This window comes from Pteropus alecto, unplaced genomic scaffold (assembly GCF_000325575.1).
Source record: "Pteropus alecto unplaced genomic scaffold, ASM32557v1 scaffold17, whole genome shotgun sequence".
NCBI classification, from domain to species: Eukaryota; Metazoa; Chordata; class Mammalia; order Chiroptera; family Pteropodidae; genus Pteropus; species Pteropus alecto.
Genome location: NW_006440645.1, coordinates 1268655 through 1274231, shown reverse-complemented (window position 1 = coordinate 1274231; position 5577 = coordinate 1268655).

Below are 5577 nucleotides of genomic sequence, written 5' to 3'. Positions count from 1 at the left end.
TCTTATTTTGAACAAGTCTAAGCAAGTGTTTTTTTTTTTCCTCCCATAACTTTCTCAATTTCTAGAAACACATGGAAAGGTAATCTACACTGAGCTAAAAGAGTAATAAAAAGTAAAGGTTTTAGTAAATTAGGCATTGATTTTGCTTAATTATACAGGATTCCAAAAAGAAAAGGAAATAAAATACCCATCAGGCCAAGGGCTATTTAATTAAAAAGTACTAGAAGGGTTTTAACTCTTTGTGGAGGGTATTTCCTCGGGCTTCTCCATGACGGAAGCAGTAAATGGTTCATTTTCCCAGGCCCCGGAGCATTGATGGCCACGTGTTAAGCTGGCCACGGGGGTCTCAGGAGGGCAGCGAGGCGGCAGAGGGGAGGAGGCTATTAGCGGTGGTTCTCCAGGGCGGACATCGTTCTAGGCAAATTCAGCCTAAATCGGAAACGTGTACGATCACAGGGAAACATGCAAGAAAGCACATGTCGAAACGCAGTATCTGACATTACAGGCGAGGAGAGGATGAACCACTGCTCTGTACACGGACGTGGACAGATCTTCCAGGCGTAATATCGAGACCAGAAAAAAAAAAAATCCCTCAGCAGGGAATATCTTGTTCCGAACAGATTAGCAGCCATATTTTCAGCAAAAGCACGTGTAAGAATGTTCACAGCAGCATCAAATTCACAAGAATCCACATCTGGAACGGAACCGGCCGTCAGCGTTAGATGGGATAAGCACACTGTGTTGGCCCACGCGGTGGGACACGGCACAGCGATGACAACCTGCCCACCCCGCTGAGCGCGACAGCCCGCGGGAAGGCAGGTGCGAAGGGGAGCACCCCGCACGGGCCCCGGGAAGGCAGGTGCAAAGCCAGAACCCCACATGGGCCTGCAGAGCCTGCGGGTGTGCAGTTCTCAAGGGCAGGTATCGGTCAGCAGAGGAGAGCGGAGAGGTGGCCGGCAGCTGCCAAGTCACTGACGTTTTTCTCTTTGGTCTGCGTCCTGGTTACATGGGCGGCTTTGCCTGGGGAGCACCTGTCGGACTGAACGCCGATCGTGTGTATGCTTTTATGCTTATTTTTTCAGTTTTCAGTTTACTTTTTAAAAAGTACATCTTAAATATATAATGCCCTTCATTTTTTGTGCGTATAATTTTAGTATAAATTTAACTTGTAAAGAATGTTTTTTTTTCACAAAATCTACCAGGTGGTATACAAATAGATTTAAAAATCTAAACTAATTCAACCTGGACAACTTTAGTGGTTAAAGAAAAATTATCGGTCCCTTGGAGTCCCTGATATATTTTAAAGGCGATGACAAAATAAATAGAAAAAAAGCTATGTTAGAATATTTGTTTTTCCATTCATCAGAAAATATCGATATTTTTGAGGTCGTGCCTTTAATAACATAATTTCTTTATTCGAATACTTTTACTGAATATTATGTTTAAAGATTTTAAATATCAACTGCTTATCTCGTGCCTTACAGTGTAATGAGCATCACAAATGCCATCTAATTTCTCTTCGCGATGTCACTAGGTCGTATAACTAAGTAAGCGCCGAAGCAAAGATTGTCATCATGTCCCGCCTGACGCGGCAGTCGGGGCTACACGCCCATGAGGCTGCAGATGCCTTGAGGGTGGACGGGCATTTCACTCAACATCTTGGGTGTCTCTAGTACTTAAACTTGGTTCGTAATAGGCGGACTCTGCACTTCCTGACAGCCTGCTAAAAGAATGAACGTGCCAAACGCTGAGAAACTTCACAGCTTCTTGGGACCCCCTTTACATGTGGATGTAAAATTATAGGATCCCCGATCTTCCCAAATGGAAAGGTTTCAGCGGTCTTAGGTGAGAGATGGTCATTTATCCTATCGGAAGTTGCATCGTCAATACCTGACGAGGTTAGAAAGGGCTGTCGTCGATAAGGACTCTATTTCGGAAGGATGCGGAGGTCTCTGGGAGTGACACCTCAGAGCTGATAAGTTCTACTTCCCAGAACATCGTGGTCTTCACACCGTGCCTGGGCTTTTTACTGAGTACGTTAGAGGTGCAGTTCTGCTCACTGGTTTGCTTTCTATGCGATGCGACTCGCTAGTTTATTTTGTTGCATATAAGCATATGTGCAAGAATACGTGTGTGTGTACATATACATTTATATTTATAGTCATCTATCTATCTATCTATACATATACATAATCATCTATCTTATCCATCGTCTAGAGAGATACTTGTTTAAATAAAAGTCAATATTTTCATGTCCCTCCTTTAAAACGAAAGGAGCCTTTCTGGTTTTACAGTGCGAAGACATGGACACAAACCGCAAGGCCCTGACACGCTGCAGAGACTTCGTTTTACTTAGAAAATGGAACAAGAAGTCTGTGTGTCGTTTCCTGAAGTTGGACCGCTCTAAAGGTACAAATAACTGCGTCTCCGAGCTCACGAGCCATAATTAGTTTAAAAATATGTCAGTCTCAACAACTTTCCCAAAACCCTTGCGAGAAAACAGTGTAAAATCTGTACTAGTTACTTGCATTTGAAAATTCGCTAAAGCTGCTGAGACCGTTTCTGAGCAGCGTGATCCCTGCGGCGTCTTCGGACACCCTCCTCTGGTTCAAAGGACAGTTCAGGTAGCCCGCCCGACTCGTGTCACGCCAGGTGAGCTCACCTGGCAGTACAGGTGAGCTCACCTGTACCGAGAGCACCTGGCCTTCATGGTGGTCAGATTTGGGACTAGACATCTAGAGGCGACCTTTGTTTTAAAGGACCTGTGTTCTGAACTCGAGCACCCGCAGGTAAAGAGCGAACGCGGCCCCGCCTGGCGCGACATTTCTCTGTCCGTGTGGACAGGACTCCCCGAGTCCCTCTGCGATGTTTCGGACACGACGCGCAACCGTCATCTGCACCTTTAAGTAAACACGAAGCGCGGTCACACGCCAGTTTATTTCCCGAGTCCACATCCCTTCCGTTTCCGCCAAGAGGTGGCGATGAGTGTGCGGCGTGTGGTCCAGCGGGAAACGGCGCACGTTCAGTGGCGCCCGATACAATCTTTTTCCGTCTTCCCGGGCGAACACATGAAAACGACCAGAAACAGAACGCTCGAGAAATTACACATTACCTTCAGTCAGTTTCCCCGTTTGTGGGACGTAATGTTTGGCTCTCCTGGGCGAGCGTGGTGACCTAAATCACAGAAAGAAAGCGTCTCGCAGGGCAGAGCCGCGGTGTCGTCGGTAGCAAGATTGCGTAGGGCCGTGTTTCGGTTCGAGGCGGACGGTAAGGTCCTTTTAGAGAACTTTCTAAAGAAAGCGTCCGCTCATGTCATCTGTTTTGACCCCGGCCCTGCGGTCCTCTGTGGGGGCCGTGGCACAGTGGCGTCCGGCGGGGCCCCGGAGGTGTCCATAATACATATCACTGGCTGAGATTTTATATAATCAATGGAGCACTTTCTCTTTTCCTCTCAAGCCACATGTTTAAACTCCCACGAGCAGCCTGAGAAATGTCATCTCCCTCCAGTTCGGACTGAAAATGCCCAGAGACGATATTAGTTGTCAGCTGGAAGCAGCAGGGTCAGTCAGGGGCACGAGCGAAACGTGGAAAACAAATCAGTGAAAAGAGACCGAAGAAAAAGGGATATTTGTCTTTAAGCACGTGTTTCTCTCTCTCGGCCTCGGCGCCGTTGGGCGGGCTGGTCCCGCAGTGCCTGGCACGCGGGATTTAGAGGCGGTGCGGCTGCGGTCAGCTCTGGTCTGTCTCCGGCCAAGGACCTCTTTGATTTACCAGTCCTCGATTTTGTCATCTTGATCATGAAAATGCTTTCAACTTCTACCATATAAGAAGTGGGATAATCAATTGGTATAAAGCATGTAGATCGATGCACATAGTAAGCCAACATTAATATTAGCTATCGTTATTACTACCAATAATAATAGAATCGTGACAAAACTCTAATTTATAATATTGAAATTTATTGAGGGTCCGCTGGAAATTTTCAGTCGTAGTTTTATAATAATTCTATATCAAGTGGCTTCCTTTCCTTTCATGTCTGCTTCTCAATCATTGGACCCCAATCATGGATTTAAAAACATTGTGTCATCTGACTTAAAAATTTATTTTTATGCTTGTAGCAAATAAATAGAAAGTGAATTTTTCACTAAATCAAATCTTAAATATGAAATGTGAACATTTTTTTTAGTTTCTCTGTAATTTGGTGGGTAATCATAAATTTTCAAAGGAAAACTGACTCCACACAAACACAGATTTGTCTTGCGTGAGATTTCCCCCAGGCGTCGCAAATTCAATGTCTTCGTGTTGTTTTGTGCTGAGGATTCAGACAGTTTTCCATTTTCCCTGAGACGAGTTATTGTACACTTCTTAAAAAGAAGTGTAATAATAACCCCTTGGGGCTAGACAGATGGAAACCGGCTCCCCGGAGGTCGATACGGGGCCGAAGAGGGAGCCACGAACAGCGGACAGGAAGGTCGTTTTTCACCTCTCTAAGCTTATGGGGGGCAGAAGACTATGAAATGTCCGTTTTGTTCAAAGGACGGAAGTATGTCTCATATGTACTTTGAAAAATAACACCTGAAGTATAGATCTGATATTTTTTAGGTCCTGATGTAACTGGTTAACACGCCAGTAGCAGAGGACGTTGGGGACGGGCTTCTTACAGACCAGAGTCTGACATTCATTCTCTATTCCAGAGCATGCTCAGCTGTCTTCCCCGTGGATTTCCACTGAGGCATTAAAAAAAAAAACAAAAAAACCTGATCAACACATCATCATAAATCTGCTTTCAAGAAAGCAGCAGGAGTTCATAAAAATTTGCTTATTCACTGTCTGTCTTTTTGAAGCATCATCCTTCACGAAAAAGATATTAGTTACCCTTCATTTAAAAAAATAAATCATGCATATTTTTATTTACAAAAAAAAATGGAGTGGGGAGAGGGAGAGAAAATAAAGACCTGGCCAAAGTGAAGACGCATTTTCTTACTCGCCTTTTAGGTTAGATTTATCCACTAAACTAGATAAACATAAAACGGCCCGATGTGAGGTGGCGGTACCTATGCTGACAGGTAGTCTCGCATCAGTGGCGAGTCTGCGACAGACAAGCCTGGGCTGGATCTCATCCCTGCATCGCCTACCTGACACCGGGGAGAGTTACTTGAACTCCCGGAGCTCCATTTGGCTCACGAGTGAAACAGAACACATATGCACTTCCAAAATTTTTTTTGTAAGAATTGAATTATATACAGCAAGCGAAAATTATATTGTGTATGGTCAGTAAAGCCTAGCTATAATCTAGAGTTCTATAATCACAGGTGTAGGTCATAAACAGTTTTGTCTTTTTAAACAAACAAAATGTTTTCTTATTGAATTTCTATGCTCCCCTAAAGGCCCGTTTACCAAAACATTGCACCATTACAGATGCATCTGTTACTGAAAATTTAGGTATCATTTTGAAATGGTTCATTATTATTTACATAACCCAGTGAGTAAATACTTCCTAGTTTCTGCTATTTTGCTGATGGAGAAATTGAAACACAAAGATGCGATGCTTTGATACGAGAGTTTTATTTTCTTCTG